The sequence below is a fragment of the Neofelis nebulosa genome, chromosome 6, assembly GCF_028018385.1.
Source record: "Neofelis nebulosa isolate mNeoNeb1 chromosome 6, mNeoNeb1.pri, whole genome shotgun sequence".
In the NCBI taxonomy this organism is placed as follows: domain Eukaryota; kingdom Metazoa; phylum Chordata; class Mammalia; order Carnivora; family Felidae; genus Neofelis; species Neofelis nebulosa.
The window spans coordinates 59,311,699-59,325,433 of record NC_080787.1 but is presented as its reverse complement, the minus strand read 5'-3'; the positions used below and the strand labels follow the sequence as shown (position 1 = coordinate 59,325,433).

Sequence of the window (13,735 nt, the reverse complement as noted above, 5' to 3'; positions counted from 1 at the left end):
TATATATTATATATATATAATATATATTTCTTTTTTTTTAACAAAGTAATTCATACTCAGGGTTAAAAAAATTAGAATGTATGATACAAATATATAATGTAAAAATCCAAAATCTATAATCCTAATCCTCAGAGACCACTCTCTTAATAGATTGGTTTATATGCCTTTTTTTTTTTTTAACCTTTATTTATTTTTGAAAGAGAGAGAGGAAGACAGAATGTGTACAGGGGAGGAACAGAGAAAAATAGACAGACACAGACTCTGAAGCAAGCTGCAGGCTCTGAGCTATCAGCACAGCCCTCTGCAGGACTCAAACTCATGAACTACGAGATCATGACTTGAGCCAAAGTCACACACCTATCCGACTGAGCCACCCAGGCACCCAGTTTATATTCCTTCTGATTTCCTTTCTCTTCCTATTCTTCTTTCCTTCCTCTATTCCTCACCTGCATGTTACTTATTTATTCATTTGAAATGGGATTCTGCTGTATATACACATGTAGTTTTAATTTTCAGTAGAGAGCTGAATTTGGTTCTTTGTGAAAAAGTGAGCTAATACCTATTTCCATAGGGCTGATTTGTTTGTGGAGGATTAAAGTTGCATTGTTTATATTATGAAACTTTAAATCACAATAGAGGCTCTACATTGTAAGCAAAGTTACTTTAACTTGCCAAGCTTCAGGGTTCTTAGAACTAAAAAGGTGATAATAATACCACTACTCATAGTATGGTGAGGTATGTAAAGTCATACAGGTGTGGTTATATCCTCCCCAAATTTAGTTAATATTTTCCCCCAAATTATTTTTCCTTAACTAAAAATTTTAACTTTAAGATATCTTCATGCTGTGTATCAAATGTGTAAATAAAAGCTAGTTTGATCCAATACCAATACTTGTATGATCCAAATCAATTTGTAACTTAGATGTTTCTAAAGTAATCTTTACTGGGGTGCCCGCGTGGCTCAGTCCTTTAAGGGTCCAACTCTTGGTTTTGACTCCGGTCACGATCTCACGGTTTGTGAGTTCCAGCCTGTGTTGGGCTCTGCACAGATAACATGGAGCCTGCTTGGGATTCTCTCTCTCTCTCCCTCTCCCTCTGCCTCCCTCTCTCTCTCTCTCTCTCCCCCTCTCTCTCTCTTTCTCAAAATAAATAAATAAACTTTAAAAATAAAATCTTTACTAAAATAATCAACTAGTGTAGGCCTTAGACTACAGATGTAAAAAAGGTTGTCATTATATTCATAAGCAAACATGTATTGGATATCTTCACAACAGGTATTACATATTTATACACAAGAATCTTATAATGATGTTGCAAATATGTAGTTCACATTGAAATAGGGGTAAAAATGAAAGTGAGACTAGTGATAATTTGGTACGTTGTTTCAATAATAATAATAATAATGTGAAGAAAGAGGCATTTGCAATCATGGAATGCATAAGACATGTCAAGCACAGTATTAAGTATTTTTAGGAATAACTTTATATCTTTTCTCAACAACCCTCTAACTGAAGTTATAGGGTATCTTCATTTTCTAAATGAGAAAACTAGGCCTGAAAAAGAAGTCATCTCCCCAAGTTCACATCACTGGGCAGTGGGGTAGACTCTAAACCCAAGCAATCACAGAGACCTCATCCTTAACCTCTGCATTCTACTGTTCCCTCTCTGTCTTTGATGATAAATTTTATAGTAAAGTAAGTTTGAGAGGAAACCAAAATGCAGATGTGTAATTCATTCAAGCTAGGAAAAAGGAATTAGAAGAAATTCTATTATGAATTTCTAAACAATTTCTATATACATAAACCAAAATATTCAGAATAGTCCTTTTCCCTGAGTTTTCTAGAAAGTGAGTCTTGTATGATAACCCTAAACTCCATATATGTTGACCCTGACCATATTTATTTGCTCACCTTACTTAAATGGAATCATGTGTATCTAAGTTTAGAAGTTAGCCTTCAGGGAGACTGAGATGTCCTAAATAACACAACATAAAACTTCAATGAAAAATGAAAATAAACTGGAAAAATGTATTTCTATAAAAAATAGTAACAGTTAGTTATCTGTTTACTAATGGCATGCTCCATTGTATTGATTTGTCTCAATCTGTACAACTGCAAAAATATATGGAGTTTTCCTTTATCTATATATCGATGATAAACACTACTGTAATGTCTTTTATATTTTATTATACTCAATGATAGGACACTGAAGGTGGACCTGAGGACAAAAATGATTTAGAAAAAGCAGGAGTGGGGGCGCCTGGGTGGCGCAGTCGGTTAAGCATCCGACTTCAGCTAGGTCACGATCTCGCGGTCCGTGAGTTCGAGCCCCGCGTCAGGCTCTGGGCTGATGGCTCGGAGCCTGGAGCCTGTTTCCGATTCTGTGTCTCCCTCTCTCTCTGGCCCTCCCCCGTTCATGCTCTGTCTCTCTCTGTCCCAAAAATAAATTAAAAAAAAAAAAAAAAAAAAAAAAAGCAGGAGTGCAGCTAGAAAGCTGAGAAAGACCCATTAGAAGTACGGGGAAGAAAGAGGTAGCAGCATGAAACATGAGATACAGCACTCCTTATATCCTTCAGGGAACGTAATGTCCTGAGATCTAAAATTTTCATAAATCATCATCATGTGCAACTTATCATATAAGGCAATAACTTCAGAAATTAAAAACATGCCTTCCCTTTAGAGCAAATATAGAACATTTCTCTATTGAATGTATCTGGGACTTCTATTATCTGTTAGCTTCTGTATCTGATTCTCACAGACCATTGCACTCGCCCTTCACTTTCACCAGAAGAGTGTTTCAGCACTTTGGAAAATTTCTGTGTGTCCAGTGTTGAGTCAAGAACAAACAGGTGTACCAGTCTTTCACAGCATATGTTAATTTAAATTTGTGCAAAAGAAAATTACAAATTATTGCATATCATATAACTTCAGAATCATTCAAAGATGTTAAAAAATAGTACTAAATCTATGAATTCCAAGGATATGCCAAAGTAATATTTATTACACTGCTTTATAATCATATTGATGTTTCAGAGATACTGTCCTCCAATCTATTAAAAATCTTGTCATTTGGTATTATATACATTTATATATGGATACAGAGACAGAGAGAAAGAGCATATTGAATAAAAAATATAGATTTGTTGGAAGTATTAACTCCATAAAGATTCTCAGTAAGAATTTATGATTTGTTATATTTAGATTGTTAGGAAGACATCTAATGTAGGATTTTATCAAATGTTAATTACTAATAAGTAAAACTTGATAATGAGTTGATTTGATTGCCCAGAAGTAGGAGAGGACCACTAATTAATTATCTCAGAATTTAAGGCCAAGGTATTCATGTATTTATAGTAATATTCAAATTATTTACTGAATCCACATAGTTTTCCATCACTCATTCTATTAGTTCACTGTATCACTCAAGGAAACACTTTAACCTACAAATTAGCCTAGAAATAATAGCCTGTGACTAAATGAAATAGAGTCAAAAGAAAGTGGTTTTGTGCCACTTGACAGCTAAAAAATATTCAGTGTATGCAAATATAGTCTGCTGAGCTAAATCCTTTCTAGCTGTCACAGAAGAAAAAATGTCATCAAGAGCAGCATCTTGGTTTAAAGGTATTCAAGATGTCTTTTGAGAAAGACTACCCTGGCCTTACCTTTCTATAACAAAAATCTTTAAAACAAACAAACAAAACAAACAGGGCACCTGGGTGGCTCAGTCGGTTAAGTGTCCAACTTCAGCTCAGATCATGATCTCGCGGTTCATGAATTCGGGCCCCGTGTTGGGCTCTGTGCTGACAGCTGGGAGACTGCTTTGGATTCTGTGTCTCCCTTTTTCCTGCCCACCCGTGCTCACACTCTGTCTTTCTCTCTCTCAAAAATAAACACTGAAAAAATTTTTAAAAAAGAAAAATCTGTGCCCTCTTGGAAAAAGGCATCAGGTTGTTGGTTTTTTTTTAATTTAGATAGTATACTGGACCAGACTGATGGGATATATTTATCAAGTATAACTTAATGAATAAATATTTATCAACATACTTCATCTATTTCTGATCCTTGTATTTCTTATGTAATATTTATGATTACATAAGTTATATTTATATGTAAAATGCTAATATAAGTTCACACATAACATATTTTTATCTATATACCTATCTATTATGCCTTGATACTTTTAAAAACATTTACAATAATATTGTATTTATCATAACAGCTCCATGAAGAAAGGTCAAATTTCCTTATCCTCGTTTTAAAGATAAGAAAACAAAATTTCACAGTGTTGAAAGGTTTGTCCAAAATTGCATGAAGTCTAAATGGTGGGATTTGGGCTGGGACATTAACCTCTCCAAAATAACCATCTTGGAGACAATAATCTCTCCAAAATAGCCATATTAGTGGCCAGTGGCAGAGGAAAGAACAATCAAGGGTGAATGAGAACACAGTTCGTGTGCAGTAATTATTAAAACATTTTACAATAAAACATATGGCCAAAGTATTGAGACTTATTTTTACCTATACATAAACATTTACTCATAAACTCACTAATTAATATTTAGATGCTCCCTAAACACATGCCATAATATTGAATACTTTAAGGAATAGCCTATTGGTGTCAGCTACATATTAAATTACTCAAATTGAGACCCTAATGATTCCAGAACTGTACACTGAGTTTATAAAATCTAAATTAATATTTTTTCTGATTTTAGCTGGAAGAGAATTGGAATTGAAATTAATTAAAAATGTAAAATACTAAGTAAGAAATTAATGGAAGCATTCTAACTTGATTTATAACATATCAAAACTGCAACTCCATTTCTTTAGCATCTATGATTAAAAGAACTTCAAAAGAAAACAAAATGGATTATTATCCTACCACTAGACAAGAATTAGCATAACTTTGGCCATTGTTTTTCTAGTACTTACGTTCAGTCCCATCTTTAAAAAAAAAAAAAAAAGGACTTTATGACTACTAGATAATTGAGATTTTAAATGCTCTGTGAGTTTCAAAATCTAATTTTGGCTCAATTTGCAAAGGCCAAAAAGAGTCACTGCAATTTCCTAATTTTAAATCAAGCACTCTTGTTTTAAGGAAAAGATCCCAGAAGGTTTGAGTCTAAATTATACAGATCATCAGTTGATCTTGATTTAATTTACTAAACAATTTCATTTAGCAGTGCAAAGATTTGGGCTTCTTTCATAGAAGTATAGTCATCTGAAGGGATTCGGGTATTTAGCCCATAAGTACCAAGATCAAGAAATGCACTTTTTATTTATTTATTTTTTTTTTTTAAGAATATATATGTGACTAGGGACACCTGGGTGGCTCACTTGGTTGAGCATCTGACTCTTGATTCCATTCAGCTCATGATCCCAGGGTCGTGGGATGGAGCCCCGTGTCTGGGTCTGTGCTGAGCATGAAGCCTGCTTACGATTGTCTCTGTCTCTCTCTCTTTCTCTCTCTCTCTCTCTCTCTCTCTCTCTCTCTCTCTCTCTGCCCCTCTTTCCTGTTCTCTCTCTCTCTTAAAAAAAAAAAAAAAAGAAAGAAAAAGAATATGTGACTAATTAAAATATTAGGGCTTATTATATAAATATAATACAGCACCTTAAGTTGCAAATAGTAAAATAAATACATGTAGTGGATGATGAAATGATCCTTGCTGCCTCCCTTCCCCAAGGTAGGAGAAGGAAGGGTCTAGGAACATAATATAAATGAGAGATGACTTTGACTATGTCTATGATGTCCACACCAAAAAAGTTAAGATATTGACAGGCTACAGAGTATTTCTAGATTATGCATATATTTATAAAGAGAAATTATTTGATTATAATGTTTGATAAATATCTAAATAAACATTATTTCCTACTCTTCTGAGGCTAGATATGTTTTCAGTGATTTTAAAATATACCATAAATACTTTGATTGATTTTCTAATTAGACTTCATTACAATAGTATTATACCTATTTCTCACAATAACCTTGGTTGTTAACATTAATATATTACAGTTACCGTCAATTTTATAGAAAGGATACATACCTCCTTTCTCAAATACTTTACATATGTAACTAATATTTTTATTCTTAATATAAGGACCATAGACAACATCAAAATATAATTAACTTATCAGACTATTGATTCCTAAATATAGTACTGGTTTTATTTATCTTTTATTTTCTTCAATGTAAAATATTGAAATCAGAATTTGGGAACAAAAATTTCAGGACAAGGAGTAGTTCATTGATTTGTAAATGACTATGCATTGTAATGGAATTAAATTTCAAAATCAAATTATTGGAGTACAAAAGAAGCAGTGAATGATCTTTATGATTAAAAATATAAAAACAAAACAAGGTCTTGCTGACTGGTGTAGAAGACCGATTTCACAATCTTTAATTCTGGGTATACTGGTTCCTTCAAAAGATATTCAGATCTTACCAGAACTTAAGTAAATGAGTAAGATTCATACTGCAAACTGTAATGGAATTTATATAAATTTTCTATTTTCCATGTCATATATTTCCCAGCACCGAGTATTACTGATTAGGCCGTTTTGAAAGTTTCTTTTCTTTTCTACTTTAAGACAGTGAAGTTTAGAAAGTTGAGTGATAATCAGTCCAAACTAGGACATTTGCCAAAGTCAGCCAACAAACTACTAACTTTCTGTTCCACTTTGCATTTATGGAGAATCTAATCATTACTTTTAAGTGACACAATTCCTTTCACATTTCAAAATATGTCCTTATAATGTACTTAATAGAAAAAATGTACAACATAAAACACTCAAGTACCATCCAGTAGCTCTGATTACATTTAACACCAATATTTATATATTATGTTAACATAATGACACACAAAGTTTATTCCTGATATTTTATTTCCTAAAAGTATTTTCCTCTACTCTAAGTTTTGACATATGAAAATCAGCTATAGGGGCGCCTGGGTGGCTCAGTCGGTTAAGCGGCCGACTTCAGCTCAGGTCATGATCTCGCGGTCCGTGAGTTCGAGCCCCGCGTCGGGCTCTGTGCTGACAGCTCAGAGCCTGGAGCCTGTTTCAGATTCTGTGTCTCCCTCTCTCTGACCCTCCCCTGTTCATGCTCTGTCTCTCTCTGTCTCAAAAATAAATAAACGTTAAAGAAAAAAAAATACAGCACACTCAGAACAGAGTCTCTCCCTGTCTCAAAAATAAATAAAACGTTAAAAAAAATTAAAAAAAAAAAAAGAAAATCAGCTATAAAATAACTGGGGAAACATACTATATGAATTTTTCATTGGAAGTTATATTGAGGATTTATTATCAGTTAATCTACCAAGCCCACCCAACACATTTAGATTTTTATGTCACTTGTTACTTGCTCAGTATAGCTTCAGCACAGACTAGAAATGAATTTGAATATTAATTAGTTTCTAACAGTATGTAGAGTTTGAAAAGGTGTATCCAGTTAAGTTGTAATGAATTTAGTTTTAATGTCAGGTAATGATACATTTAAAAATCATAATAAAAGTCAATCGCTCTGCCAAAATGTGTCTTAATGTGCTGTAACACCACACAGATGTATTTATTACAAATAATGAGACTGTAGTGCTAAACTAATCAAATTCAAATCAATTCGATTACATATGTTTCAGTGAAACACTATTTAAGAAACACAAAATGAACTAAAAATGAAAGGTTCATTGACTTGTAATCAAAAGCAGTGAGATTTAATCCTCAATCAACCAGGTGAGAAGTTTGTCATTTTTCACTTGTGTTTTTAGTAGGGAGTTGTCAAGAACATTTAACATCTCTTGAACTTGCTATCTCATTTGTCCTTGTTTATGAACCTCGTGTCCTTGTTTATGAACCTCGTGTAGTTATGAACCTCGTGTATGAACCTTGTTTAAACCACAGGACAGGAAGAAGAGGACAGCCACAGTTCTATTAAAATATATACATCAGCATTTGCAAATACTGTGTGTAGTGTTCAAGGATCTGTAATTTGCAAAGGAAATTCGCAATATCTTTCATGTCCTCGGTTCTTGTTTTTTGTTGTTTTTGTCTTTCTTTCCTTTTCCTGTGTCTGATGGTGCCCAACCAATTTGGAACAATAGTGAGTACTATTAATTAACTGCTCTAGAGTTGGAGACCAATCAGGACTCTTATCAGAAGAAAAACAAGTGAGTGATATAACACTGCTATATCCAAATAACTACAAAAGTCAGAAATCACTTTTTCTCATAAATTCTAAAGTGCCAATTTTTCAGTGAAAGTGTCTTTTTAGTAATTTCACAAAACTTCTAACAAAAGAGGGTGCTGACTTAACACATTTTTAATCAACCGGCGCTTTCTGCTAAGTCTTTATGTAAGGAAAGTAGAAATATTAGCAGGTAAAAAGTTATAAGTTAAGAAAGTCCTTGAAATATAAAAGCTGAGCCTTTCTTAGAATAATAAACCGTCTCACTTTTGACCTAGTCTGACCTGGTCATTTTTAATTTTAATCCTATTTTGATCTTCAATTTGAAGGCAGCAAGGCTCAGGCTACATAGATCATTTCCTTCCAAAGTTTGATTTTTCTGTCACTTCACCAGGCAAGTAGAAGATTTTTGAATATCAATATATGTTCTATATTGCCTAGCTGATAATTTGAGCTACTGTTAGAATTCTAGGAATTTTTTATTGTCGTTGAGGTTCCATTAAACTTAGTTCTCAAATAGCTTCTTAGAGTTTATTCATCAAATAATTCAGGGTGTAAAAGTAGCACATAAACATTAATTGAACAGCCATTAAGCAGTATGACTGTTTGTTTTTGGTTGATAGAGGACATAAAGTTCCATACCCTGTGGTGGAAAACAATTAGGTCTTATGACGAACACGCCATTAAATATACTACTACCAGACTTAGACCAGTTTCACTTTACAGAATGGCAGTCAGCCATAGTTAGAAGCCTGCCCAAGTTATAGGAAGTCATATTTTTACTGTCATGACTTAGCTGCTTATAAATATTGTAGTGTGCCTCATGCCTTATGCTAATGGCAATGACTAATGGTTGTCATTATCTTCATTCAATCTCATAAAAAACTTCCTCAGGAGAGACTGATCATAGCTACAATGCTGCTTAAAGTTAAACTGGTTTTCTAAAACCCAGAATATAAAAAGCACTTAAGGACAACGGGTTGGATGGGTAATTTATTTTGTTTTGAGTATGTCTGACAACTGCTGCTGCTGCTGTTAAATTTGCCATGAACTGAATTGATATACCATATGGGAGTGCCTTAGAGATGCCTATATGTGCGACTGCATAATGCTTTAAATTGTTCTGCTCATCTGGGACTATAGGTGAAGATGTATGATAGAGAAAACAAAAGAAGGAATAAATCTGACACTGAAGTTCAATGTTTTAAACAATGGAGGTGAGCCCCCTCATCTGTTTGTGATTTCATTTGTGCACTCTGCTTACAAGACAGGTACAGAACACTTTGTTATGTGCCCAAAAAGAAGTGCTTAAACGGATGAAGCAGTTCTTTGCATCTGATAGAAGCTAAGTGGGACATTCAATGAATGTTATAATTCAATGAGTTATAATCTGTTATTCTTCCTAGCTATGGTAAAACTATATTTTTACAAGGAGTGTACATTTTAAGGTGCAAGAGCACTGAATTGAACTAGGTTGTAATTCAGGATATTGCTATTACCATAGTAATGATAGTAACAATTACTTATTCAGTGACTAGTTTTTTTACCTAGGGCTTCCTACATTGTAGCAGCATAGCAGTGATATGCTGATTGTCTTGTGTACACAATTTTCATGTGCCTTATACCTTCAGAGCTTGAGGTTATGAATTTCTGTGTCCCAGAATAAAATTAAAACAAAAATCAATCAGGAAATATATTTTGTTGAGAGCTTGTGATGAATAGTCACACAATCTTTGTTAATATGGAGATGGGGGACAGAAAGTTTCTGAGGAGAGGAAATGTCATCCCCTATACATGACACATCTTTATGGAGCCTGTGTCTGAAGAATTACCTTAGTCATCCTTCCCAATACCACCTTTTTGTCTTATTGTATTTATTTTATTATTATTAAAAAAATAATTTGTGAGGTGCCTGGCTGGCTCAGTTGGAAGAGCATGCAACTCTTAATCTCAGGATCCTGAGTTCAAGCTCCATTTTGGCTGTAGAGGTTACTTAAATAAATAAACTTTAAAAAAGCCATTTGTTTCAAGAGTATAAATTACAGTGTATATATATATTTTTTAATGAGACAGGAAACTACATAAGAGATTTCAGAAGGTTTCTCTTGAAAGTAATTAAAATAAAATTTAAAGGGGCACCTTGGTGGCTCAGTCGGTTAAACATCAGACTTCAGCTCAGGTCATGATCTCACAGCTGGTGGGTTTGAGCCCTGTGTCGGGCTCTGTGCTGACAGCTCAGAGCCTGGAGCCTCCTTTGGATTCTGTGTCTCCTTCTCTCTCTCTGCCCCTCCCCCACTCGCACTCGGTCTCTTGATCTCTCTCAAAAATAAATAAACATTAAAAATTTAAAAAACAATAAATTAAATTAAAAAAGAAAAAACATTAAAGTGCATTTTCCTTGACCTAGCCAGAGAGACTTTAGGAAATTCTTCAGCTAAGTTATAAATACAATGCAAACATCAGTGACTCCTTTTTTGTCTCACAGGAGTTTGGGAGAAGGCAGCAGCATTATTTTGTGCCCATCTTGAAACTGACCCAAACATACAATCTTTTCAAAGAGTTCCATGTAAATTCTTCTGCACAGTCTCACACTCCCTTAGGAATTTGTTTTCAGCTAGAAAATATAGTGTAGATAAGGTGACCATGCACCCTGGTTTATGCCTGTTGTTCCAGTGTAATTATTTTTTTTTTAACGTTTATTCATTTTTGAGAGACAGAGACAGAATGCGAGTGGGGGAGGGGCAGAGACAGAGGGAGACACAGAATCCAAAGCAGGCTCCAGGCTCTGAGCTGTCAGCACAGGGCCCGACCCAGGACTCGAACTCACAAACCGTGAGATCGTGACCTGAGCTGAAGTCAGACGCTTAACCGACTGAGCCACCCAGGCACCCCTATTCCAGTGTAATTATTAATAGCACCACCTTTCATTCTCAAATGTGTCCCAGTATGGATGACTAATTATGGTTAACTTTATAAATAATAATAAAATGTTAATAATAATAAAATAACCTTTATTGGAAGCTTGTCATTTGTCCAATACTGAAATGCTTTCATGTAGAGTGAATTCTTCACAACAACCCAATGAGGGAGATATTTTATTGCTCCCATCTTATAGCTGATGAAACAGAGACAGAGAGACTGAATAGCATGCATGGCCTCCTGTCATAGTGGGCAAACCTGAAACTAGACAAAGGTCTGACTCTTTAACAACATAGGCCAGACGATGGTACACTGTCTTCCTATTTGCTGGTTGATATGAGTAACTTGGTTTTACTGAATACAGTCAAAGATTATCAAGACTTGTAATTTATTATTCTTCCTAGATGTTATAAAACTATATTTTTATAAGGAATGTGCATTTTAGGATGCAAGAAAAGAGCACTGAACTAGGTTATAGTTCAGGATATTACTATTACTATACTAATGATAATAACAATTATTTATTCAGTGACTAGTTTTTGTACTTAGGGTTTTCCTTGTGTTTTCTGACTCTTAAATAGCTCTGTGAGGCAGAACATTTCAACCCCACAAATGCGTATGGATTGCTTTAGCTATGAGCCCTAAATTGGTTCAGAGGTTAAAAGGAAGATTGGGGATCATTTCATTTCGGCAGGCCTCCCCAACTCTGACATTCTATGACTAGATTAGATGTCTCTGGTAGTTACTGGTTATCACGCTATAAGGCATGAAATCTGTATGCTGAAGAAAATTTGGAGGGGGAGGGTGAAGAGACTTCCTTAATAGCTCATAGCTATCATGCATTGAGTGCTTACTAAGGGCATGCACTTTATAAACTTGTTTCTTTTGTTTTTCTCCTCACCATAGGCCAAATAAGAGGAGGATTTGGATTTGAACAAATGTAAGTTTGAACTCCACTATGCTAGAATTATAGTATCTTTTTATGAAACTCTCTAGGGCTTGCCCTAATTCAGACACTTTTCTGAAGGCCAATATTAAATAAAGATGAATAAATAATATTTGCTTATAATCAATTTTGTTCCACCACTGTGTAAAGAATATGAATAGAAAAGCAGATATGAGCGTATTATATAGAGGTTGTTGCAAGGAAATTCCTTTTTCAGAAAAGAAGTAGAAATTCTTCCTCATGCAGAATAGGTTCTGTGTGCTGCAGAGAACAAAGTAAATAGAAGTCTGTGCCTATACCCAGAAGATGCTTAAAATTCACTTGGGGATTTAAGAATATAAATGTATAAATATGGATTATATGGATTATATGCTATTATAAGATACCAAATCATATAGTGTAATTTGAACAGCGTTCTTAACTGGGAGTACATTATGTGTGGTGTGCTTTAAAAATACAAATGCCCGGACCATATTTGCATTGATTTAATACGCTTCTGAGGTTGGAGCCTGGAAATGTGTATTTTTTAAACTCTGCAGGTGATTCTGAAGTGACTATGAATAACAACCACTGATTAAAATATATGTGGAACATATTAATATGTTAATTATGCAGCTTAAGAAAGAAGAGGTTAATCTGGGCTGGGATTTTAAAAGATGGCTTCATAGAAGAGGTGAGATTTGGATGAAAAGTCAGATATGGACAGAAGGTAGGTAAACCGGAACTTTTTTTTCTTTTACTCTTAGCTCAAAATGAAATCTTGCCTTTAAAGTTTTCTTCCTGCATTTGAGATTCCTATTGGATTACTTTGGAAGAGATAATACAATTTGTAACACCTGGAAATGTTCCATTATCTTCTGATATGAAATTCAGGTTTAAAGTCTTGCTTGAAAGCTTGTATATTATTATGGATTATGTATTGATATTATAGAGAGAGAGAGAGAGAGAGAGAGAGAAAGAGAGAGAGAAAGAGAAAGACATATATATATGTATGTATAGAGATTATAGATTATGCTATCTTTAATAAAGAATTTTTGTCATAATTAGTAAATGCAGTTTAGACTGCAAACTGCCAAGGACAAAATCTATATTTTATTCAAATATGAATTCTTAAATCTTTATCATAGACGTTGGTATCTAAAATAAGCCTATAACATATATTTGTCTATTGAATGAGTGAAGTATTTAGGTTTACTCAGTTTATTCATTCCACCTTGTTTGTGGGGAAAATTCCAATATTCTCCACTTGAAGGATCAAGCATTTGATCTATGAAGGTTTTGGTTAGTTTGGTATTTTGTTTCTCGACCCAGAACCAGTGATCTGGCAAAGACTTTCAACAATCATTACTTTATAAAAGTAAGCTTTTAGGCCTTTTCTTTAGCAATTAAAAAGATGGAAGGGAAAGAAGAAAAGTGGAAAAGGCAAAAGAGTTGTAAGCATCTTAGCAGCAGGAGGCATTGTCCATGTATGTTTGTACCCAGAACAACTGGTAAACCCCTATTTTCAGACCAGGCTCTCCACGGAGGACAAAATTGCCAAACCTGTCAGTGGGAAGGAGCGAGCCTTTACAAGCGTTCCCAAGCTTTCTGCAGACCTGCTTTTTTGTAGAATAGGGTTGCTTTGCCATTGATGTGGTTTGGGGTGTTAACTGTTTTAAAGGCGTGACTGCCAAAAAGATCACTTAGAAACTT

The 13,735-nt window shown here is 34.4% G+C and overlaps 1 long non-coding RNA gene across 3 annotated transcripts in view; it reads left to right on the top strand.

The window, feature by feature from the left end:
• The first annotated feature begins 1,141 nt into the window (after positions 1–1,141).
• The window catches only part of LOC131514392 (uncharacterized), a 36,853-nt gene continuing 24,259 nt past the window's right edge, over positions 1,142–13,735 (top strand). For 2 of the 3 annotated variants that reach the window (XR_009263050.1, XR_009263052.1), the window contains exons 1-3: positions 8,329–9,395; positions 12,004–12,037; positions 12,583–12,752. This is a non-coding gene — a long non-coding RNA (uncharacterized LOC131514392). Of the gene's footprint in view, positions 4,292–8,328; positions 9,396–12,003; positions 12,038–12,582; positions 12,753–13,735 lie in introns of those variants that run through there. The other variant, XR_009263051.1, reaches the window with a different exon arrangement.